This window comes from Cibotium barometz, chromosome 30, assembly GCF_041138505.1.
Source record: "Cibotium barometz isolate CiBa-2024 chromosome 30, ASM4113850v1, whole genome shotgun sequence".
Taxonomy (NCBI): Eukaryota; Viridiplantae; Streptophyta; class Polypodiopsida; order Cyatheales; family Cibotiaceae; genus Cibotium; species Cibotium barometz.
Genome location: NC_141075.1, coordinates 48816690 through 48843256, shown reverse-complemented (window position 1 = coordinate 48843256; position 26567 = coordinate 48816690). Strand labels below are relative to the sequence as shown.

The following is a 26567-nucleotide window of genomic DNA, read 5'->3' as shown; positions in this document are numbered from 1 at the left end:
ATGCATAGAATTAAATTCATTTTTTAAAAAAATTTACCATAGCTTCGCTGCATTTTCTGAGAATTCTAAAAAATTATACTTCTAAATATTTATACATAATTATGAAATATGGTGAGACTTCCTCTTTTTAAACTAAAAATTTATTATGCATACATAAGCATAATTATGTTTAAATCTCTTGTTTATTTTTTTTAAAAAAATATCCATTTATCATTCCTATATGAAAATACTTACAAAAATATTAGCATAACTCTCTTTCAACTTAAAATGAATTAATATAAATTTTCTTAATCATAAACAAGCTTAAAGAGATTAATCCTCATTTTAATTAGAATAAAAATCATAAAAATACTTAATCTCTATCTCTAGCTTGTTAAGCCTAGAGTTTTGATTAAGAAAAATGAGATTAATACTAAGATCCATCCTTCCAAGAAGGATTCATCCATAAAGATGAGTAATCTTTCTAAAAGAGATATTTACTAATCAAAAATATTATATGTAAGCATAAAAGATTAGCATTAAACCATTTAAACAATATGAATCACTAGAAGCTTGGTTTTAAGAAAAAACCATTGTTTAAAATGCTTCCCAAGCATTAGAGAGGTTGGGAAGAAGATTACCATTGAAAAAGATAGAAAAACACCATTGATTTAGGCTTACCCTTTGGTTTTTGGCTTGATTCTTTAGAGAGAAGTGAAGCCCCTAAGAGAAATCTTGGCCACCAAGATGTAGAGGGTAATCTCCAAGAGAGGATGAAGATTAATGAAGCTTCAAAACTTTCCAAGAAGAGGCAAAATAGAGGGATAATAAAATTACACTAATTTGAAGATTATAATGGCATGTAAATACAAAAATATGAAAATACAAAGGAATGAGAGTTTATTTAAAAGTGAGAGAGGCCACCAACCAAGTCCAACTAGGATCTAGAGGCTTCCAGCTTCCAGCTTCCAGCTTCTAGAGGCTTCCAGCTTCCACCAACCAAAAATATGAAAATACAAAGGAATGAGAGTTTATTTAAAAGTGAGAGAGGCCACCAACCAAGTCCAACTAGGATCTAGAGGCTTCCAGCTTCAGTTTGATCCATTTTGGACAAGTTTTGGACTAGTTTGGCTCACTTTTTGATCCAATTTGAAAGAGGAGAGAGGAGAGAGGAGAGATAAAATATCTCAATTTTTTTGAATTAAAAATATGGAGTAATGATGTGAAATAGGCGCCTCCTTCATGAGCCCCCTCCCTCCTTAATGAGGTGTCAAATTTTTATTTTTTTACTAATAAACCTCATTTTTTTAACTAATAAACCCAATACTTAGTCAACTCTTCATCTTATGTGAGAATTTAAGTAAACTAACATGGAACACATTATGCACCTTGAGATGGGGAGGTAGAAGAAGTTCATAAGCTAGATCTCCTACTTTCTTAGTAATGGCGTATGACCCACAGTATCTTGGAGACAGCTTTTTATGCTTCCCTAAAGATAAAGAACTTCTCTTGGGTCGTACACGAATGAAGACCATATCTGATTCTTCAAACACTCTCTCCATTCTTTTCTTGTTTGCATACTGCTTTTGTCTGTTTTGGGCACCCTTAATATCTTTGCGGATTGCCTGCATTTGCTTCTCCATATCATCAAGCATCTGTTTGGACATCTCGACCCTGATCAATGGGTTGGACCAAGTTAATGGTGCGAGGCAATCTTGTTCGTATAGAGCTTTGAATGGGCTCATCCCGATACTTCGGTGTGATAAGAGGCATTATAAGCAAACTCCTCTAGATGTAAGTAGCTTAGCCACTTCTTGGGTTCTCTCTGCCACATGACCGAAGAATATCTTCAATTACTTGGTTTACTCTTTTAGTCTGTCCATCTATCTCAGGATGATAAGCTGTACTGAGATCTAAGGAAGTTCCCACTACTTCGAAGAATGCAGTCCAGAACCTTGATGTGAACTTAGAGTCTCTGTCGCTCACTATTCTTATGGGTAAGCCATGTAGCCTGAAAATCTCCTTGAGGAAGACTCTAGCAACATCCACTGCAAAGTAGGTTTTTTTTACTAGAATCAGATGGGAAACCTTGGTTAATCTGTCAACTACCACAAAAATGGAGTTGTAACCTGATTGCCACTGATTCAGTACACCCCTTTTGAGTCCTGCTGGCTAGAAGAAGCTCTTCTTTACAGACATGTAGGTCTTTTATGAACCCTAGATGTCCAGCTATCGGGCTATCATGGGCTTCTCTCGGAATTTTTTCCTTTATTTCCTCATCATTAGGAATGCAAGCCGATTATTATAATACATGCATCCTTTGTCCAATTTGTACCCAAGAACTCGACTCATTTCCTGAGGAGTCTTGCTTTCCTACATCAGTAGAGTAGCAATAGGGACAAAGAATCAGTCCTGCATGATCTTCTCTCTTGCTTCACTGATTAATGGATTTGACACTAATGTTATTGCAAGCAAGGAGGCTTTCCTACTGAGCACATCGACTACCACATTTTCTTTCCCTCGTCGGTACTTTATCTCAAAGTCAAATTCTTTTAGGGTCTGCATCCACCTTCTTTGACGCATGTTGAGATCCCTTTAGGTGAAGATCCACTTCAAACTTTGATGATCTATCATCAGGGTGAATCTTTATCCTCCTAAGAGATAATGTCTCCACAACTTTAGAGCATAAACTACTGAGAGTAACTCCAAGTCATGGACAACATTCTGGATTCATAGGCTACTGCATGACCTTCCTGCATAAGTGCACCTCCTAGGGCAAAACCACTGGCATCTGTCTCACTACCTCAAAGGGTAAGGAAAAATCTGGCAATTTTAGGACAGGGTTGGTTACTAAAGCTGTCTTCAGCTTATCAAAAGCACTATGACACATACAAGTCCAATGAAATAGAGTGCTCTTTGAGAAGGTTAGTCAAAGGGGATGCTATTTGAGCATACCTGGGTATAAAGATTCTATACCACTCGGTTAATCCTAGGAATCCTCTGACTTCTTTCACTATATTGGGCTCTGGCCAATCCACGACTGCTTGGATTTTAGCGGGGTCAGGAGAAATCCCATCCTTAGATACTATAAATCACAAGTATTCGACATGGTTAGCAGAGCAGAGAAAGTGCACTTGCTCTTTTTTTGCAAAGAGTTAGTGTTTCTTAGGATCTCCAGGACTTTGCGCACATGATCTTCATGATCAGCTGCATTCTTGGATTATACTAGGATGTCATCGAAGAAGACAAGAACAAATTCATCCAAGTATTCTCTGAGAATGTCCTGCATGAGGCGATTAAATGTTGTTAGGGCATTTGTCAGTCCGAATGGCATGATTGTAAATTCATAATGCCCATATCGAGTATTGATGTGGTTGTCTTGGGGATATCTTGATCGTTAACTCTAATTTGGTAATATCCGGATTTGAGATCTATCTTTGTGAACATTTGGGTTCCACTAGTCGATCCAAAAGTTCATCAATCCTAGGAATAGGATATTTATTTTTTACTGTTAAAACTGATTTAATACTCTGTAATCAATATAGAGTCTTAATTAGATTAACAACAAAAACAACAATTTAAGCTAAAAATTAAGCAAAAAAGAATTCTTTATCAAGCAAAAAGGAAAGCTATTCTACACAAAATCAATATAGAGTCTTAATTAGATTAACAACAACAAAAACAACGATTTAAGCTAAAAATTAAGCAAAAAAGCATTCTTTATCAAGTAAAAAGGAAAGCTATTCTACACAAAATCACACACAAATCTCCATTACAACCACATCTTTTTCATAGGAAACCATTAATCAAGACAATGGGCTATGGTTAATGCGTAGATTAGAGAAAAATGATGGAAAAAGCCAAGGGATGACTCCCCGTCGACAATGGTGCCAAAAATGTTATGGGTCACCCGTCACCCTAGCCCCCCTTGAAACACATAAAACAAGAGATTACCTGGTGAACCGCAAAACTGTCGTGAGGATCTTTCCAATGGTGGCCGAGCTTGCAACCTTTGAGGTCTCGAAGCTTTACAACTCCTTGAGAAGCAATTCCACCACGTCTCCTGCGAGCGTTGTCACACCGCCGCATTGCACTACGTGTACTCGTCCGTCCTCTCACCTCACTTCACTCACACACACTCACTAGCATGCATTAGAGAGAAAGATTAGCAAGAGGATTAGCAAGAGAAAGACTCTCTTGCACAATGGGAGAGTCCTTTGTATAATGAGAGATATTCACTTATATACATGGCCATAAGTGTTCACACTCATTTAAACTATGGCTGGCCGAGCACTTTAGGCTCATAAGAGGCCTAATGCTATTACAATGACTACTCTCATAATATATCCATGAAGTACATTGCTTGAGACTTCATCCTAACGTACTACCACACACTCTTGAAGCGAGAATCACCCCCATAAGTATCATCAGACCATTATGGGCACCCGTCCAAGTTGTAGATTTGGACATCATTGCTTCGTATCTTGAATGTATGACCTTTTGGTATCTACCCTTTGACTCTTTGATATAAGATAATAGTAGTAGCTCTTGTTAACCCTAGGAATGGGTTAACAAGATTATGATGAGACCTTTGCACCTACATCTTGTATGACTTCGATCAAATGTATTATTGCATTGGCAACACATCATGATTGGAATGTACATCAGTTAGATATCAAGACTGTGTTCTTGAATGGTGACTTGCATGAGGAGGTTTATGTATCTCAACCTCATGGTTTTATGGAAAAGGGGTAGTAATCTAAAAGTATACAGGTTAAGAAAGCTTTATAGCTTGGTATGAGAAGATAAACACATACTTGGTTGTAAATGGTTTTTGTAATAGTCCTACTAAAAGTACCCTCCATGTAAAGAGGAGTAAAGATTGTTTTTTGGTCATTGTTTATATGTTGATGACATGCTGGTAATATGCCCTAATGAGAAGAATATTTCAGCTTTGAAGAATGAATTACATGTGTCATTTGAGATGATAGATTTGGGCTCGTTACATTATATTTAGGTTTAGAGTTTATGCAGTGTGATGATGGTAATTATAATATTGCAGTCAAAGTACATACAAAGACTGCTTACACGGTTTGATCTTGACGACTATGTAAGCCTATTGCTACACCAGTAAAGATTGGTGCTAGGCTTAGACTTCACGAATGATGCAAGTGAAGCAATGATGTATCACTGTATGAGAAGGCTATTGGGTGCCTTATCTATCTACTAATATGAGGCTAGACACTCAGTTTTGGGTCTCCTAGTTGAGGAGGTTTATGCACAATCTCAGAAGTAAGCATTAGGGCAGTCTGCCAAGTAAGTATTCAGATACTTACAAGGTACTTAGTCCTTTGGCTTATTCTATGCTAAGGAGGGTGATGTTTTAGTTGCATTCTTTTAGTGATTTTGATTGGGCTTGATGTTATGACATGCAAGTGGAGTTTGCTTTCACTTTAGTGATTCGTGTATATCATGGCTCATCAAGAAGCAGCTAATAGTGGCCACTTTGAGCTGTGAAACTAAGTATAGGGTAGCTTTTACAGAGTGACTATGGAGTGTGTATGGCTTAGATGCCATTTGGCATATCTTGGAGAAGTCCCCCATCTCCATCTTCATTAACAGCCAGAGTGTACTAGCTGTTGTTGTGAGGAACCTAGTGTCTCATTAAGCCTGGCTTATATCTCTACACACGAAAATATGAAAGATATGTTCATATGAAGGCTCTCTCACAAGAGAGAAGTTTAAAAGCTTTGGGCTTATTACCATTTGGGGATTGATCAGCCACATATATGCCCATATCCCCAATGTCACATGTATGATATTTTGGTGTTTTAATTCAACACTCATTTCATAAAAAGCCATGCTAAAGTAGACCTATTTCATAATAATAAAAATACATTAGCCTAGTCCATACAAAAAATATGTGAGTCTACAGACAAAAGTCTATACGGATGATCCTACATCCATGAGCCTAGAGATACGAATCCACAAGGTGTGAGGCTTATAGACGTGTGATGTAAGTCTAGCTCACCAATAGACCTATGTGAGCCTATTTCATACAAAAAAAAGCATGAGTCCAATGGACATGGGATTAGAGGCACGAGTCTAAGAATGTGATCTACAAGATTGAGCCTATAGATGTGATCCTCTTTCATACAAAAAAAAAAAGAATGATTCCAACGGACATGAGATTAGAGGCCGAGTCTAGGAATATGATCCTACAAGAGTGAGCATAAAGACATGATCCTATTTTAGACAAAAAAAAAAGCACGAGTCCAATAAACATGAAACTAGAGGCATGAGTCCATTATAGAGGCTAGAGACATGAGCCTACAAGAGTCTAGTAATGTGATCCTACAAGAGTGAGCCTAGAGATGTGATCCTACACGAGTGAGCCTAGAGACGTGATCCTACAAGAGTGAGCCTAGAGATGTGATCCTACACGAGTGAGCCTAGGAAAAAAATAAGAAGTTCAAAAAACAAAAAAAAACTCAAACTCAACAAATATTATGGACTACATTTCTAGAACCAAGTATCTCCATATGAGATGCAGTCCCTATGAGATACTAGTTGATTTATAACTCGTTAATTAATTTATGATCGATCTCAAGAGAGCAAGAGAGGCTTCATGACTATCTCTACAAGAGATGGTCATGAATCCTCTTTGATTTATCACTCATTGATTGATTTATGATCAGTCTAAAGAGAGCAAGAGAGGCTTCATGATCATCTCTACAAGTCTAGACACTATCTACAAGATATGGATGTAGAAGTTGTGCACGTGAACCAAGTGAGCCTTTGGATGCATCATCCAAAGCCTTGGCAGCTAAATCAAGAACGATATGAGCATGGATGAGTTGGTAGAAAATCTACTCAACCAACAAATAAGCTAGCAGGTATGGAACCAACCTCAAGGGTAGCCTCAAGCTAGTAGTTCCTCAAAGTGGACACCCACACTTATTTCCACTAAAGAGATATGGTTTAGTGTGCAATTTGCCATAAGAACTACAAGTACAAAGTGTCCATTATAGAGGCCTAGACAACAACAATTTTGTACTTAACAACATAGCGATGGGAGCCATGACATAGCTCATTATTGGTACCAAGGAAACACAGTAGGGTGGACTCTAACACCACGATAGATGCTCTGCCAAGATAGCCATTAATCTTACTAGCACCACCAATCAGTCCTCAATCATCATAAACTCCAGTGCCTACCTATTAAGACCCCTTGTTGTTGAGAGGTTTGTATAAATCCCCACAATTTCCATATCCACCTCTGGTATTACCATCTCAACTGCTTCTCCTGAGAATCACACCAGTGTAGCAGTACTAGGCGACACTTGCCTGCAAAGACAGAAACCCATGAACATGAGATCTATGAGTCTTATGTGAAAAGGAAGACCCATACGAGTAGCAATATGATCCCTACTATATTGGTACTACCCAGAATAGGGTTCAACCATAGATTATGCATTTGTGTTCGAAGCCATGGTGCAAAGTGAGAGACCTCGACAATAAGGCATGTGGGCCACCTATGTAATACTTTTGATGCAAAGGTCCACATTGGATAATGGAGTATATGCCCTTATAAGGACCCTGCACCAAAATCCCCAAGTACTTCAAGTACTCCGAATCCGAATGTCATTCCTTTGAAGGCACATGCTACAAGTGTGGATTCAATCATGCTTGTACAAATCATCCCAATAGAGTGACAATCAATCGTGCAAGTTGAAAAAGCATTAGTTACCACTTGATGAGCCTAACCTTGTTGTGTGCCACTGTAATGAGCCCTACCTTTTTGTGTGCCACTTTGACGAGCCCTACCTTGTTGTGTAGCCTAACCTTGTCGTGTGCCACTTTCATGAGCCCTACCTTGTTGTGTGCCACTTTGACGAGCCTTACCTTACCACTTCAACAAGACTTACCCTCTTGAGTGTACAAGGAGGATGTATTCATATAGTTCCTTTTAATGCCATCACAAGGTTCCAAGCCAAGGCGAGTGTAACAACCAAGGGAGCATCTAAGGTTGCTAATAAGTAGAAAGCTCAGGCGTCAACTTCAAAGCAAGTAGTTAAAGAGCCTGAGGCACAAGCTCTAAAGGCTGTACTAGTAACCCCTAAAAAGGATGTAGTAGCCCCTAAAAAGGCTAATGAACCAAAAATCAAGGTCCAAAAAAGAAGACCTTGAAGAGCACGTGAAAACAACAGAATGGACATTTGTCCACGATTCCACTAAACGTGCTCGCATGTTTACAAGCCAAGGTGAGAACCAAAGCCGAAAAGCCTATAAAAGAGGAGAATGTCTTGAGAAAAGAACTAAAAAAGAATTCATAACCTCCTAAACCCAAGAAAGCAAGAAACTACACAAAATTTGAAGAGGTTATGACTAAACCTCAAGACAAGGGAAAGAAGCATGAAGAAAGCCTAAACCCAAGAGAGTTAAAGGCATCAGAATGCATGAGCATCGACACCAAGGACCCAATGTATGTGATGCTTGCTACAAGTGCTCAAAAGAAAATTCGTTCTTGTTGCATGGGAAAGAACACTGGGAACTTGCTACTAATCTAAGAAATATCATATAAAGAAAGGAGGTATAGCACCTCCTCACGTGCAATTGGATAGTCAAATTAAAGCACTAGACCCAACCCACCACCCCAAGATGAGAACACAACTCTTTTCAAGAGCCTTAGCAAACAACACGCTCAATTGGAAAGTCAAATCAAAACACTAGACCCGACCCACTACCCTAAGATGAGAACAAGACTCTTGTCACAATAGCCTCAAAAAACAAGCTCAAGAGACCATGCTCAATTTTATCAAGGTGTTGATTGGGTCACTAGTTGGCATTGAACCACATCTTGTTAAAACCAAAAGAAATCCCTAAAAACAACTAGAAGAGGAGTACCAATTTCCTTTTTTAGAGGAAGAGGCACTATCTACCAAACCAATCCATTGAACTATGAAGAGGATAAATCAAAGGAAGAATCTTTTGATAACATGACAACTCACTATTCAATTGAGAATAAGATTGAAAGATCTAGAGAGTCTTCGTGATGAAGGATGTTATTACACCTTCTTTCATATTTACATTGGGAGATGTAACCTCATCTTATGACAATGTAATTTCCATATTTACACCCCTCCAATCTAATCTCATGACTTGTATCGGGATCTTAAAGCCTACATAGAAGGGTATTCTAATGCCGCATGAGAACCTCCAAGGTCTTCACAAGCTTCTAAACAAGTCTCAATAAACATAGTAAGGGGACCTATAGTGCCATTGTTCACATTGAGCACCACATTGGGTACTCTTGAGAATGTTGAGAGCACAAAATGAGGAAAGCCATACTTTAGGCCAACTCTTAAGAGAACCAGGGAATGAATATCAAAGTGAATGAGAATTGAAGGTGAATATCAAAGTGAATATGAGATATCCATGATTTCATTTGAGAAGCCTATCAAAGTTTGGCTAAATTTCCCTATGGGGAAAGATTGGTGAGTCACACCATCGTATCTAGGAAAACATGGGTATCCTTGGGACAACCCCAGACATATTAATGTGATATATTCTAATGGGGAATACATGGCCTTGCCCACTAAACATAAATTTAGTGCATGCACGTGTAGGAGGGTAATCCAAATTTATGAATGATTCACATCATTGCTCAAACACTTGCATGAATTAAACAAGATCAGTGAGCATTTGTAAAAAGGTAGGACCATTTATTGTATTCGGTCACTATAGGAATTGGTGGCATAAGATTGGTCCAATGCATGGTAGATGTGCTTGGGGGTTGTACTTGAGGTATGGGTCTCAAGGGTTGGTAGGTTTCAACTATCAGGATAAAGTCCTTATGTTGGCATGTTTAACCCCTAAGGTAGGAATTGGAGTCACCAAGAGTTTGAAACCTGGTGGCGCAATTGGAGTCACTAAGGGTTTGGACTTGGTGGCACAATTGGAGGTATAAGATTGGTCCAATGCATGGTAGATAGAATTGGGGGTTATACTTGAGGCATGGGCCTCAAGGGCTGGTAGGTTTCAACTATTGGATTAAGTCTCAATGTTAGCACATTTAACCCCCTCAGGTTTGCCATTATGTCCACCATTCTCTCCTCTTTTTTTTAGGGGTTTCCTTATAGCCCCAAACAACATTTATGTGGTTGGTCTACCCCTAATCTCTAAAATGAGGGTCCATTTACATAAATTTCCTCTCAGGTGCTAGGGTATGTCAATGCCCTCTCGTAAATATTTTTCAAAATTATATGTATGCCACTGGGTTCTTAGATGGTAGAGAAGGTCTCAAAACCTATTTTCCATCACTATCAAATCATGCACTATGTCCATCATTCTCAAATCATGTGCATTTTATTAACCCCCCCCCTTGACCTCCCTCCTACCAACTTCATTTTTACCTTGTCACCCACCCTCCCTCCCCCCAATAATTCCCCTCCCTTAATTAATTTTAGAGACCCCCCACCTCTTAACCCCCCGCTTTATTTTTACCACCCCATCTATATCCCCCCCACGTCCCCCCTTTGTCGCTTTTGTAACCCCCTCCCTCATTAAATCCCCCCCAAATTTTTTATTCGTTATTAAATTCTATTCTCTTTATTTAAAAATAACAATAAAAAAATCCTCTCTCTCTCTCTCTCTCTCTCTCTCTCTCTCTAAAAAAAAACAAAAAACAAAAAAAAAACTATCTTTCCTTACAAACACCCCCCCACTTGTCTATTTTTCATCCTTTTTTATTTCTATTTTATGTTATTTAATTTTTACTTTTTATGCTTGTATTTTATTTTTAAAGATTTAAATAAATAAATATTTTTTATATCTATCAATAAAAAATACCCTTTTATTTATAAATTTTCAACACATAAATACACACATATTATAATGCTTTATATATAATTTTTTAAAATGTCTTTTTGTCATAGGGTATGCTCCTCTCACTAGCCAGTGTGACCTAATATCACTACTTAGGCCACCCAAAGCCAGCCCCACCACTGGGGTTGTCATGCCCAAGTCCACCTATCCGCACCCACCCATGCATGTGCCTTTGTGTGGCTCGACATTGTGCCACCACGACCAAGTGTGCACACTCCGAGCACCCGAGCCCCACATGTCCACCCCTATCTACACCCATGCCTACGCCTTGGTGTGACTCGATGGTGTGATTCAACACCCCCCCATAACCCTACATTTTAGTGTGCACTCGGATGCCTAGCACATAGCACCTAAAGTGACCTAGCCACATAACATCGCTAATTGTGCCACATGCCCAATAACCAATCCCAAAGGGCATCTTCCGGCTATATCAAATAGTCTACATATACTTCGAGTATACCCTTGCAACCAGAAATGGCACCATATGTGGTGTACCCACAAGACCTCTGCAATGATGAGGCACAAAAGGCCTATACCTTTTTTGGGAGCCACAAGCTTGAAGATGATGTTGAAGACTCATTAAAGGGATGTAGATCTGAGAGGTGACAAAGAAGGCTCGTCTGGCAGCATGGATGACAAAGAGGATCTAAAGGAGGGGGACTCGAAGAGCTGACACTGGTGGGTGACCTTAGATGCCACCCCACCAATCGCTCCACCTTTTACAACCCAACACCCCACCCAAAACCCTCTCACTAATCCTCAAGCATCATCATTATCCACTCAGCTATTGCTACATCCACATTCCACCACTCATTATCCACTCAGCTATTGCTACATCCACATTCCACCACTCATTCTCAGGCTTCTCCCTCACCTTAACCCTCTCATCATCACTGAGATCCATGAGCCCAAGATCATTGAACCATTCTATGAAAGGCCTAGCCTCAATGAGACACCACTGCTAATACCAAACGGGACAACCACGTAGGAAGGGAGCCTATTGAAGATCATGGGAAGGACCTAGGATTACTCTTGCGCGTCATCCATGAGCAACATACATATCCTCCTCATTCATGGGACCTCATCTCACAGGGCAACTACCTCAAGACTCTCAACCAACTCTTTAACATAGTCGAAGTCCACTTGTGAATCAACACATATAAAAGATGCTTACTAAGTAGAAGGTCGACAATCCACACCAAAGCGCCACAAACCCAAGGTTTTGTAAGGTCACATATCATACGGGAGTGTAGAGTGTAGCCCGAGTGGTACAGGATGCCCTATCTCTTAAACAATCATGAGATGTGGGAATAGTACACAGCCTTGTGCCTAGGGAAGTTCACACTAACCCAATGTTCATGCCCAATCATGCAAAGGTGGTCCAATGCAAGTTCTTGAAAATGGAGGGCAAGGGTCCCTTCTACAACTTTCATTACTTTGAAGGGCCCATGCCACTTACCATAATGGAGATGCGGCTTTGTATGAAGAATTTCAACAACCTCTACTACACCAAGGTTCTCGAGACCATGCCATAGTAGCCACTTGCCACTTCTTCATATTCATTATCCTCATCCTCGAAATGGTGCCAAAGGATAACATACTTGCAAAGAAAGCCTCATCGACCTTAACGAAGGACCCTATTCTACACCATGGTCAAATGCTTTCATGACCACCACCACCAATGTATAGTCACCTTTGAGGATATGCCAGATATTGGGTTCTAGCAGAGATTAATGGACATGCCAAGTCACCTTTATCTATGACACTGGTGACATTTTCACGGCCACTGATGTATAGTCACTTTCATTGGGGATATGCCGAATACTGGGTTTTAGAAGAGATTTGCTATGGACATGCTAATGGCTTTCACCTCTATCTACAACACTGGTGACATTTTTGGCTCCACAAGTTGGTGAGTGCCATAGCCATGCCTAGCCCAATCTCACCAAACTTCCAAACCTTCCATCTTGGGCTAGGATCCAATGCAAAATCCTCATCTTCTCAAGAGGGATGCTGTAAAGGCTTCATGAAAATTACTCCTCAAAAATAAAAGCTTTGTGACCTTGACTCCCCAAAAATAAAAGGGTTAAAAGGTAAATCAATGTAGAGGAAAGAATAAATAAGTATCAAAAAAAGTACAAGAGTTGAAGCCATCACATAGAGTTGAAGAAACCAGAAATCAGAGATGAAGAAAGCAGAAGAATTGAAGCTATCACATAGAGGATAACATAGATGGGCACAACTTTAGTGCATGCACAACACCTAAAATCATCTCACTGAAGGCTTCACAATTCACAAGCACATCTTGTGCCAAGCCTCATCATCAATAACCATCTAAGTACATATTTGGATGGGGGACAATGGTAGGCAAAAGTATGGTCCATGGTACAATCCATTGCCTAGGTCCCCTTCGAATGTGTACGAATCTCTAATATCTTTAAAGATGATGGCTCCTTACCTTCTCCATTGTTCTCTTCCTCGACTACAGCCAAAACCTCACCACGAAGGATGTAACAAGCAACAAAGAAGCCCAATCTCTAGTACCACCATGAGATTTGGGAACCATACATTGTTGCGCCCAAGAATTTTGGACCACCACCACTGGTCATAGCCAATCAAATGAAGGTGGTCTTGGCACATGAATCCTTAAAGCAAAGCCATGGGCCCTTGTCTTTGAATGGGCCCAAATCACTTACAACATGAAAGATGAGGCCTGGCATCAAGCATCAACCCTACACCACATGCAGCCTCAAAAAGCTTATTACCTTAAAGGCCAACACAAATTTTCCCCAACAAGCTTTGAAGCACGTGGATTGGCTCTTGATTACCACAAAACATCGTAAGGTAACTTTACCAACTACATCCTTGAGCATACATGCCAACTACATCCTCGACCATACATACTTCTTCGGAACCTTAAGCATCACTGGGGCTTGGTGATGTGATGACATGGTCATTAGGAAGGAGGGTATGTTAGCCACTCCATTGGTTAACATGGTTTTTCCTGCCTTAGGGTACTTCACCATTTTACCCTTATGTAATCAAGCCTATCTTTTTTAAGACAGTGCTGAACTTATGAATTGGCCTTACTTTGCACCTAATGACAAATAGGGAAGTCATAAATTTTTTGTATATACTTGCCTAAGGCTAGAAATAGTGGCCACGGACCAAGTGTGAACACTAGCTTATTTTAGCCCGTTTGTATGTAAGTCAAATTTCACATTAAGCAATTCATTCGCTTAATGACAAATAGGGAAGTCATAAAATTTTTGTATATACTTGCCTAAGGCTAGAAATAGTGGCCATGGACCAAGTGTGAACACTAGCTTATTTTAGCCTGTTTGTATGTAAGTCAAATTTCACATTAAGCAATTCATTCTCTTGCAATAGAATACTTGTGAGCTCTCCCTCGCTTGTTTATGTTTTGTTGGATCCTTGCATACCTTGATAGTTGCTTGCATGGATAGGTTTGATTGTAGGCTTCTCCCTCTCATGAGCTTCTCTTCTATCCACTACTTGTAAGTGAGAACCACAGTGAAGGCAACCTTCAATCACCTATATCAAGGTGATTGAAGCTATACCTCCACACTTAGAGTTATGAAAGCATTCTGGTACGACATGGGACGAGGATGCGAAGGGCGGCGGGCTAGCGCATCCACATGGGAGGTTGCATTTTGCGACTTTATAGAAAAGTACCCAACGACACATGTGTTGGCAAAGGCAAGGCAAGTTCTAGTCTTGAGAACATGAGCCTATTTACATGTCTTATTGGAGGGATCTCTTGCTCATAAAGGATGGTGATCCCCCTTTGCACGCTTAGTCAATCGGGGGTTGAGCTGGGGGGGGTGTTCTTGCTTTTTTTTTATATATGTGGTGTTGAGCCCCATAATATTTTTAGCGATGCTTAGTTCAATATGGATTTTAAATAAAAAATAATGGAAAAACATGCTTCTAAAAAATCTTTCTTATGCCGCGCCGCGTAAGTAAAAAATGCCTAAGTAAAAAGTGCAAAAAACAAAGCTTCAATTAGAGAAGTGATCCATGTCCTTAATAAGAGCTAGAAATGACTCTAAATGTTAAATGTCTTGAATATATAGAAAAAAGGAATATATATTATGTAGAAAAAAGGAATATTCGTAATTGATTAATTCAATTAATTGGATTATATATTTTCCCAACTACTAATAAAACCCCACAGCACGCGGTCCTTAAAATACAGGTACGTTTACACTAGCTTTCTGTTGTGTGATTTGCAAAGCATTTTTACACCCCCGTCTTGGCCGAAAAGAAGCCTGCGGCAACGTTCCCTTACAGGTAAGCATGGAAACCCTAGTAATGGTTTTTGAACATGCTTCTGGTTAACTTCGAACCTTATTTTGTGGTTAGGAAACCGTAGCAGTGGTTGGAAGCCCTCTCAGTGGCTAAAAGCTTCACTGTATCACAATTTGTTTTACCATTAGATGTAGCTCTTGGGCTTTTTTTTCTCAAATCAGTGCAGCGACTAACGGGATTTTCAGCTTAATAACTGCATTAGAAGAAGCTTTGTTCTTAATCCATGTTTAGTTGAGGGTAAGATTTTGATTTGCAGTTTTAATCTACAGAAGAAGACCTTGACGGATCACATTTCTCTTCCATGCAACACATTAGAAAGTTTGATGCTTCCCTGGTTAAGTTACTAATCAGTCCAAAGCAGGATTGGAGAACTGGCTGGCCATTTCCGTGGTATTATAGCCCCCTGGGAGTGGTGGTATTGCCAAGTTGGGCACAGCTGAGCATGCGGGGCTGTGTGGGGTGGGGTGGGGTGGGGTGGGGTGGGGTAGAGGAAATTCTTGAATCATGACAGTGCAACCGCTGTTGCATATATGTTTCTGTTGATGTGTTTTAAAAAAAATAAAAGAGGCCTATTCAATTTAGAGGTTTCACCCTTAATTGATACCAAGGGCCACAACAGCTTCATGAAATGACACTGAACTTGATAAGTACTTTTTAGTTTTGAGCAAAATAATTGAACGTGGTAATTTTTTTGTGGGATATATCATTGTGTTTGATCTGTTTAGTTTTGAACAAGTAAAAGTTGTTGGGTATGTTGATTGATTGAGATGCAGTTTGATTGGTGGGGTTAGTGGCAAATGGTATTTGAGCAGGGTAAGCTTATTGTAGAGCCAAAGGTTTCTTAATGTGGTTGTCTAGATATGTATTTATCAAGACCATATGTATTCGACAATCGAGTAGGTGTTTGCCTTACACATATCATCAGCCAATCCTTGCTGTTAGAGCATATGACAGTGGCAGAACACAGCTGCTAGGGACAGGCAATCATACCCGTCCTCATCTTGCCCATCCACATTTTGTGGACTCGTGTAAAGGACTTGTTACTAAGGAGAAATTGAGCACTTGGTTTATACTAGCTGAAGCTATTATGAGTATAGCGTATAAGGTTTCAGCCTTTGAAAGATGGCCTTAGAAAACTAAGATTAGAGTTTGGCTACATTTTGAATGTACGTACAAGTGTCATGGAAAACATCGAAAAGAATGGCCCTTAAATCACACGGCTTCAGAGTATCACCCAATTTTCTTTCCATTTCTTTTGTTACTTATTTTGCTTGAGTCGTGGTTGTCTTGCTAGTGGCTTCTTCGCAACATGCTACACAGTTGCACGAGATGGAGACAGAATATGGGGAGTCTTGGTTAGTGGTGGTTCAGTGAGTCAAAGTAACAGAATCAGTATGGCATTGGCTAAATCATAAAAAGCTTGTCCATAACAGTTTTATAAGTTTCTTTTTTGTGCAACTTCTTTTCATCCTTCCTCTCTTAAATGCCTCATCATCATATGGATACTTATTCTCAGAGAAGATGCCCAAAAAGCATGAGCCTTTTGCTTCTTTGCACGATGACCTCCGGCTTCTGTCTGTCCTTCCCAGACCTTCACACAGGAAGCTGTTCACACCGTTGCAGCGACAGCCCCCAACTGATGTACTATCAGCTGATGGTATAGCAAGAAAGATGCGCGTTCAACACTAGAACAACCTTATGGAAGATATGGTCGAGTGAAAATGTCAACTACAGCCGTGTGACCTGCTGAATGCTCCTGGCTAGTACTTCGCCTATAGAGAAACGCTATGTAGAGTCCATGTTGGAGAACAAGCCTTGTCCAAGTACAAAAGGGTAAAGTTGTGTGAACAGCCTCTAAAAGGGCTACATGTATGTGTGTGTGTGAACCCACTCTTAGAGTGGTTCACTGAAATATCTAGATGTATACTCGTAATGACCTAAGCAATGATGTCATACAGGAGAGGCTCTAAGCCTATAAAAGTATTGTACTTGACTGAAGTAATACACAAGTCACATCATTGAGTCGTACGACTTCTCTCTTTGAAACATTGTATCACTCTCTGTAGTTGACTGAAGTAATACACAAGTCACATCATTTGAGTCGTACAACTTCTCTCTTTGAAGCATTCTCTCTCTCTCTCTCTCTCTCTCTCTCTCTCACACACACACACACACACACACACACACACACACACTTCTGTGTTCATCAAATGCCATAGCCATGTTTATCTTCAAGCCTCCATAGGTCTCCCTTGAACCCTTTAAATGGTATCAGAGCTATCCCCTGGCTAGGTACACGCGCCATAATTGCTTGCGAAGCTTTGCTTTCGGTCTTCACTGTAGCAACACCGTGCGCGCATCTGACCAGATGCCCCCTGCCTCCCCGAGATGGCAGACTCAAAACTGTGAGGCACTCCCATCTAAGGTCGTCTGTGTGTGAAAACAGTATTTTTCCCAGCCCTAAAAAGGGGATTTTTCTGGGTATTTTTGGTTTTATTTGGGGTTTTTTGTCTTGGCTGCTGGCCGACCAGCTCTCCCCCCTAGTATATATAGCCTTGCCTCAGCATACATCATCTTTTACCACTTTATTGCACATGTCCGGTACCATATGTTGCTGCTGCTGCTGCTTCTGCCGGGCTTTACACAACACAGCTTCATCATCCCTCGTCTGACATTCAGCACATCAGCGTTTCTCATCTGGCCACCACACGGGACAGCAGCTCACTCTTTGCTATAGGCCACACCGTGGGACAGCAGCCCTCTCTGCTACCTTCAGCGTTTACATCAGCATTTATCAGCGCTTACATCAGCATCTACATCAGCACTTACATGAGGGTTTAATCGAGCATTGAAGTGTTGCTATAGCATGTTAAAGCAACCCCCTTGTTTAGAAACCCAAATTTTTGAAAATCCTAATTTTTCGGGGCATTATCTGTAAGGGATTACACATTGGCATCAGAAATTCATCTCTGTTAAGACATTTCTAGATTCATAGCATATCATGGCTATTCTCCACTGCTTTTACCGTGGCGTCAATACCTCTATGACCTGCATACGGTGGAGCATGACTTTCAATCATAACCTTGAGTCGCAATGGCCTGGTAACACACAGTCTGCCATGCATCAATAAAAACCCATCTCTGAGAGTATAGTGCTCATGCCGCTGACCCTCAGACATCTGATCATACAACCTTTCAAAGTCCTCATCATGGGCATACTGCTCTTTCATTTCATCAAGCTCATGATGATAAGCAAGTGAAACTGCTGAGACCTGTGGCTTGCGTGACAAAGCATCTGCCACTACATTCTTTTTGCCTTCCACATGCACAATCTGAAAGTGAAACATAGACAAAAAGTTTGCCCATCGCATATGCTTCTCTGAAAGCTTAGTTTGCGTGAGGAAATATCGCAAGGTCTGATGATCTGTCTGCACAGTGAAATCAGCCCCAAGCAAATAGTGTTTCCATGTAGAAAGAGCATGAATTACAGCCAACATCTCTTTCTCATAAACTTGTAAATGCTTCTCGGCATCTTGCAATATTCTACTCTCATAGGCTATTACATGTCCTTCTTGCATGAGAACTGCCCCAATGCTACTTCCACATGCATCACACCGGACAACAAAAGCCTTTCGGAGGTCCGGTAATACCAATACTGGGTCCGAAGTAAGCTTTTCTTTAAGCTTTTTGAAGGCTGTAATTTTCCGATCAGCCTATCTAAACGGAGTTGCCTTCTTTGTTAAGGCATGAAGAGGCGAAGCAATTTCACCAAAATACCGTATGTACCGCCTGTAATAGGAACACAATCCCAAAAAGCTGCGTACATCATGCACGGTCCTCAAATCTGGCCAATTAAGAATTGCTTCCACCTTCGCTGGATCCATACGGACTTCATGCTTAGACACAATAATTCCCAAGAAGTGAATCTCTTGCAAGAAAAACTCACTCTTCTTGCCATTAATAACTAGCCTATGGTTCCTGAGTTCTGCAAACACAATGGCCAAATGCCTTCTATGCTCTTCCTCAGTTTGTGAATGCACAATCATATCATTAAAGAATGTGCCCACAAACGCTCTATGAGGTCGGAAAATCCTGTCCATCATTCTGTTAAATGTGGCAGGTGCATTTGTCAAACCAAAGGGCATAACCAAAAACTCATACAATCCAAACGTGGTTCGAAATGCTATCTTATGCACATCCTCGGGTCTAATACGTATCTGATGATACCCGCTTTTCAAGTCAATGCGACTAAAGACTGTGGAGCCCTGTAAGCGGTCCAAAATGTCATCGATCCTTGGAATGGGGAATGGATTGGTTTCTTTGCAGTTAGAGTTCTATGAAGAAGGGTGCAGGCAAGCTCACCACTCAACCGTCCGCAAATCTTCCCAGAGCTAGGGGCTAAGGTTACACTCCCATAAGTCCATGCAAGTCAGCCGTGGCATCCCATACCACCAGTGCCTGCCCACAGGGCCCCTCGACAAGACTACCGGTGAACCGCCATGTCCATGGCAGGAGTAAGTCTCTCGGTCCATGTCGAGATCACAATGAATCAATAATAAGCCAAGACTCACATATATAGTGCTTATTGCTATTGCTGCTATAAATAAGAGTCCAGTCCAGTCATAAATAGCCAATAAGAGTCCAGTCCAGTCCAGTCCAGTCATAAATAGCCAATAACCTTGGATTTACTAAATCTGAACCTTAGTCACCTAGATTCGCCTGCTTTTCTTACTCTTAGGGCTCCCCTTACCCTCCTAGATTGGTCCCTAACACCAAGGGTTAGCACTAGGCATGTAACATTCCTTCCCACTTAGGACATTTCCACTCTTGGAAATAAATAAAGGAGAATCCAGCTACCTACATTAATTGTCTTTGAAATCAAGTTTAGACTTGTCTATTAAATCCTCTAGCAAATGATCGTGGAAACAAGAAAGAAAAACAGATCCTTCTTAGGTCCTTGAAGAACATAAATCATCCTTCAATCCTCCAACTTGTAATATGCAGCGGAAGTCTTCGTATTGGAGGATCCTATCACACAAATGCTCACACGGTCTTCTGTATCCTGAGTTTCATGAGTTTAGCAATCCAGTTTAATACTTCAAACTTTAAAGGGATATGAGAACTGTACACCAGATGGGGTCCCAAATTATCCACCGAAGGGCCCCCTATCCCGTTACCGACATAGTATTTGCTTTATTACTTTAGAGAGAATGGTTGTGGACTATAGATAAGCCAAACGCAAGATCTCGGAGGATCGGAAGCCTAGTTGAACGGTACACGGCTGTAGAAACACAACAATGAACTGATCTCGAGCCTATGCACTCTTCCCAAGGGCATGAGGAAGGGCTGCACACCTGAGGTTGAGAAGGGACTGTAGTGGACTGTTCTAAGCTATGGAAATATGCTGAAAATGCTTATGAATGCTGTGTTACCTTCACCAGATGACTGGGGCATGTGTGGATGATGCATAGAAGGTTGTAGGCTGCTGTAGGATTGTTGTAGGACTGAAAACACAAACCTGGACTGCTGTAGGACTGAAAACGCAGAGCTGTAGTGAACTGTACACAGGCCAGCTGTGAGATATGCAGAAAACGCAGATGTGTTTGCTGATTTGGGGCCTGTGGAGGTACTGAATGGCTGCGCCTAAGGACTGTAGGGACTGCTGAACTGATGTATGGTATGCTGAACTGCTGCGTTGGAGAGCTAGGGTTGACTGAAGCAAAACGCAAGTGCTCCAAGGGCTGGATGAGACTATGGTTGTAGGAGGGGATGCTCCTAGGGCTGAGGATATGAGGCGCCTGGATTCTGAGGGCTGAATGGAGAACTAAGCACAATGCTTGCCTATTTATACTAGTTGGGAGTTGGTCAAAGTTGGTTGACTGGTCATAAAGTTATTAAACTTTATGTTATAAAAATGGCATTAAATGCTAATAAAATACTATAAAATATTGGAAAAATACCAGATAAATCCTAGTTAATTTCCTAAGGCTTCTGTGATGTTCTAAGTGATGCACAGGCATATGAATGCATGCTATGCAAAATGTAGAGTGCTTTCTGATGCAAACCCTAAGGCTTCTATGGACTCTACATGCATGAATGATTCTCTCCAAGTGGGTTAAGGGACTTGACTGACTGACTGACCCGCTAAGGCTGAGGAATGACCTACGTAGCTCGTGCCTGACTTATCTTGGACTGAGGATACGACAAATATCATCCTGTTGGGTTTCTAATAATGTACAGATGTTGCACTGCTGATGATGAGCCATCTTGTCACCATGCATTGAGTGCAGAGTGCATGTGACACAACTCCTCAACCTGAAACCATCGAGACAAATATATGCCAGCTACAACATCATACCCATCCTTTCTAGGATCTGATAAAACCTCATACCTAGGGGATATCATACATCCCTCTCAGAGACTCCTTAAAGTGTGAGACACCACAATTGTGTCTCCTTCCATGCTATCAAAGTCTTGAGGGAATCTAGGTTTTAACCCAACTCCTAGCAAACATATCTAGCTATTGCCAAAACCATATGCTGAGTAGAATCATAGGCAAACTCGATCATAGGGTTTACCTCTCCCAATAAAACGGTCGCTTGGAGTCGTATACGCAAAGGATAACCTCCATTACCCATTGGGTTGAGGATGATGAGAAAAACACAAGTCCTTCAAATCTTTAGATGACTTGTTGTAGGAGTGTTGTGACAATCCCAAGGAATTTGTCGTACGACATGACCCCATTGTGAGCCCTCAGTCCAGGGACAGTGAAGCACGAGCTACCTAGGTCAGTCCCCGAGCCATAGAGGTTAACCCGCTTGGAGAATTCATCAGATAGTGCCTATGGAAGTCATCCGTAGCAGTAGGGTTTCATTACCAAGCATGTAGATTGTTGTAGATTTATCTATGGCCCATAAGCATGGCAGCCCATAAGGGCATCATCAAGGCCTTGGAAGGGCATACGCAGCCAGTCGACTGGCTGCCTACATTTGCCCCTACCAACAGTCGGCCAGCCATGGGAGCCCTAGAGCACGAGTCAGCCAGCATTGCAAGAGGGAGCGCCAGATGGCAGGGAGTCGGCCACGACTAAAGACAGCAAAAGGATGTTAACGCATTGGGACCCAATACTTTGTCGTCTACTTCTCTCTTCTCTCTCTACTCTGTGAATTGGATGCTAAAGATCTCACCACATAAAGGTATAAAGAAGGCCTTGTCGTGCGTTACCACGATCAACCTCAGTGCATGTAACATCTACTACTACCTATATGATGACCGAAGCCCAAAAGAGGGAATACATGATTTCTACAAATGATGCCTAGCATTTATATAGGCCTTGGGAGAATAGGTTGGCCAATAGAAAGGTTGTTGACTTGTTTTATATATCCACAATTGAGGAAAAACACCATTAAATGCTGGCGCTTGTTCACTTGTGTGGCCCTTGATGTTGTTCATGCTATTGACTTTGCCCATACTATTGTCCATTGCTCATTTTAGACCTTGTAATAACCTTGCTTATGCCCTAAACGTTGTCTAAACCAGGGAATATGCTGAATATGTTGAGATTTATGCCATGGCACGGGTGTGCAAGTGACACCTACAGTGTCTGCAGGAGATGTTAATCCCATCTGACATGGTTTGGAGCATTATCACCCTCTATGAGTTTGTCACCAGACGAGTGAGTCCCAAGAGATACATCACGTGACATTTTCCCCACTATTGGAGTGAAACATGTGTGCCTTCTAGCACTCACTTTTTTTGGCCTCACATTGATGAGATCTTGAGCTTCATTGACAAATTAGGCGGGGCTGGTCCCACACTGGCAGGTATATTGATCCCCTATGTAATTTCCCCAGTCGTGGTTGAGCACAATCACACACACTTAAAATATCAATGCTCGTGTCACATGCGGAAGCCTCTGTGGTGGCCAGATCATCACTCAATGGAAAACGCAGCACTCCCACTGGATGCTTGATGCACAAACAACTAGATAAAAACGCAAGAGAGAAAGCAGTGACCTAACCTACTCAAAATCTCATTCATATACTTGTCTGCTACAATGCCATGTTGGAAGCTTAGCTTCCCTTGAAAAAGGTCACTTGTACTCCTACCTATGACCCAAGTCCCAAGGGGGAACTTGAATGAATGACATAAAGACCTTGGCCCTCTTTATATAGCCCCTTGCAAATCTGGCCGACTGGACCCAAACTAGTCAACCAGCACATTCTTGGCATTTTCCTCCTGTCGGGTTGCTGCCTGGTCCACGCCTTCTCTTGGTCCCACTCAGCCCTAAAAGGTGTCTGATTTTGTCCTACTGCTTGTCCAGATCAATGCGGAAGCATGTCCACGTGGCATGCACATGACAACTCGTAAACAAAGTGATTTGGCACAACACAAAACAAGATAGCAACGTTGTAAATTTGATATGATACTTACTAGGGCCGGAAAGGGCCGACCCTCCTTGTCATACGATTTGTAGTATCAAGGAATTTTACATACAAGCTCCATGGGCAATGCTTGCTAGATTTCCAACAACATTCATGCATATGAAATCAATTTCAAACATGTTGTGTCGATGTAGAGGTTGAATCCACAACTTGCCTTGTGAAGGACCTCACTCCCCAATCCTCAGTATCTTGCCACAAGCGGCTATGCTCAATTGGCATCCATACACATTCAAGTGTGTGCCAGACATAGGAGACCTTAGATGTCCGAGAACGCAGATGTAGAGTAGGTTTAGAGAACACAAGAAGCCCTTACCCGAGATTCGGTTGCCATTCATAGACACCTTCGAGCTTTAGGTGGAAGTAGTGATGAAGAAATACTCCATAACACTCCCGACTGAAATTAGAGTTTTGTTGAATTAGGGTTTTTGTAAATATGGTTTTTTTGTTGTTGCAAAATTAGGGTTTTTGGAAAATTAGGATGATGCATCTACAAACTTTGTGCAAGAGGATTGGACCTTGATTGTAGCTATGATGCCTCCAAGGAGGACACGTCTCTTAGTGTTAACGAGACATTAGAGACGTTGCATGGTACCTTGATAGGGGTGCTTCTAGGCATATCACCTTGAGGAGGGATTTGTTTACCAAGCTAGGGGCTATACCCCAAAGGGAAAAAGAGTCTCACGTGATAATAACTCTTCTTATCGTGTGAAGGGACTTGGTGTTGTGCTCATAGCAGTGGATTGGTCGGGTCTGTGTCTTCCTAAGGTGCTGAATGTTGCGTGGATAAAGAACAATCTCTTATTTGTTTCCTCTTTTGCTAGAAGAGGACTTGGTGTGAGTTTTGAGTATGACAAATGCACAATTAGAGACCGTGAGGACTATGTGATAGTCACTTCTGGGACTTTGTACCATGGGCTATATCATCTTGATAGGTAGGAGAAGAAGATGCATGATACATGTATGGTGACTACCACTACTGCTGCCATGCAAGAGGTAGAGTTATGGCATGCACACTTTGGGCATGTAAATTTTGGTAGTTTGATGATTTTTTAGAAGTATCATATGTTGATGGATACGCCTCATGTGGAGCTGCCCCCGCGGCCCTGACGTAAATGTGGGATGCATTTTAGGCAAGATGCATTGAATGCCTTTCCATAGGATGGTTCAATAAGAGTTGTCAAGAAATTGCAGCTCATTCACACTAATGTATGTGGTCCCATGTGGACACCTTTCTTGGGAAAGCATGTGTACTTTGTGACAATTATTGACGACTTCTAGATTTGCATGAGTTTACCCCATAAAGGCAAAATTTGAGGTCTTCATGTGTTTAACATTATGTTGCCATGGCTGAAAATGAGTCAGGATGGAAAGTTGTAGACACTTTGTTCAGATAGAAAGGGCTAGTATATGTCTGATGCCTTAAAGGCATACTTGTCAAATGGGCATAAAGCATCAATGTACAGTGCCATATACACCACAACAAAACAGTGTCGTAGAGAGGAAGAATGGCACGGTGTATGGTGAAGGTCAAAGGATTGCCCCACGTTTTGGATGGAGGCAATTATGTGTGCTGGTCATGTGTTGAAGAGGAGCCCTACCAAAGCATTGAAGACTATTACACCTTATGAGGCTTGGTATGACAGGAAACCCAAAGTGGACTTCTTTAGGGTGTTCATTTGTCTTGCATATGCACATGTGCCTCAATAGATGAGAGGCAAGCTTGACAATAAGGCCACAAAGTGCATATTTGTGGGTTACAGTAGTGAGAGCAAAGGTTGCCGGCATGTGGGCTCACATGACATGTTTGATTGACTACTTCCACTGGCTCTTGACAGTAGAACAAATCAGCTAGCAGTAGAGCATAATTTGCAGCCAAATGGGTAGCATGTGGATGCTCAAAATCAGCCCAATGATGAGCCCATTGCACGTGGTGATGTTGAGGACATTGTGAGGGAAGAGAGGACAGACTGTCACCACTTCTCTGGTAGACGTCTGGAATGATGTCATGATTGAATACATGTGGAAGGGCTCCATGGAAGGATTGGTATCCTGGTGTGAGTTCCTGGCATGATTTATGAACTCATGGAAGGGTGGTAACCTTGGTGAGTGACTCTAGACTCATGGAAGGGTGGTTACCCTGGTGAGTACTTTTTGGTCCTGTGTGGACGATGCCTGTGAACGGGCTAGTTGGATGTACAAGATGTAAGTTGGGAGATTTCATCCACTATGTTTGTGCACCAGCATATGTATGTGAGTTGCACATGCATGGATGACTTGTTTTTGATGCCTGGACATTGCTTGGTATTTTGCTTGTGAATGTCCACGGGCACCGGGGACGCCTGGACAACCGTGGATACGCGTGTGCACACTTGTTTGGGACTCATATGGTTTCCTTATGTGTTTTGCAGGTGGTAAGTGTACACACTTAATCCAATTTATTCATTATTTCATGTTACTAAGGTTTATTGGGTGCAGGGTTCACATTCACTTAAAGTGTGGGCGGACACACTTATAATTTTATAAGTGAGGCTGGACTATTTTTAATGAACCAAGGCCAATTATGAGAGATGGGCACCCGGGCACTTCCAAATAGCTCCATGAGTTGCTATTCTGGGTGTGGGAGGGCCAAAGTGGGCAAGCCCCGACTTGTCGAGCACTCATCTGAAAAACGTGGGCTGTTAGGAGCTGTTTGGACAGGAAAAACAGCAAGTTTACTCATTTGCATGCGCTACAGGTGGAGTACTTGCCAAGAGCAAGAGTCCTAGGGTTGGCTGGCTGCTCTCTCTCTCTTTCTCTCTCTTTCTCTCTCTACAGGGCTGGCCGACTGCATCTATAGGACTGCAGGCTGTTAGATTTGTTTCCACGAGTTGGCGCATGGCTGTTGGGACTGTTTTTGTGCTACTCTGTTGAGAACAGGGCTTGGACG

At 41.4% G+C, this 26567-nt stretch overlaps 1 protein-coding gene across 1 annotated transcript in view; it reads left to right on the top strand.

Annotated features, from left to right (window-relative positions):
- Window positions 1-15102: 15102 nt before the first annotated feature.
- Window positions 15103-26567, top strand: part of LOC147621580 (protein FLX-like 2) — a 30685-nt gene continuing 19220 nt past the window's right edge. Inside the window, exon 1 of the mRNA XM_086824373.1 lies at window positions 15103-15180. The gene's annotated coding sequence lies outside the window, so the exon portion shown is untranslated. The remainder of the gene's footprint in view (window positions 15181-26567) is intronic.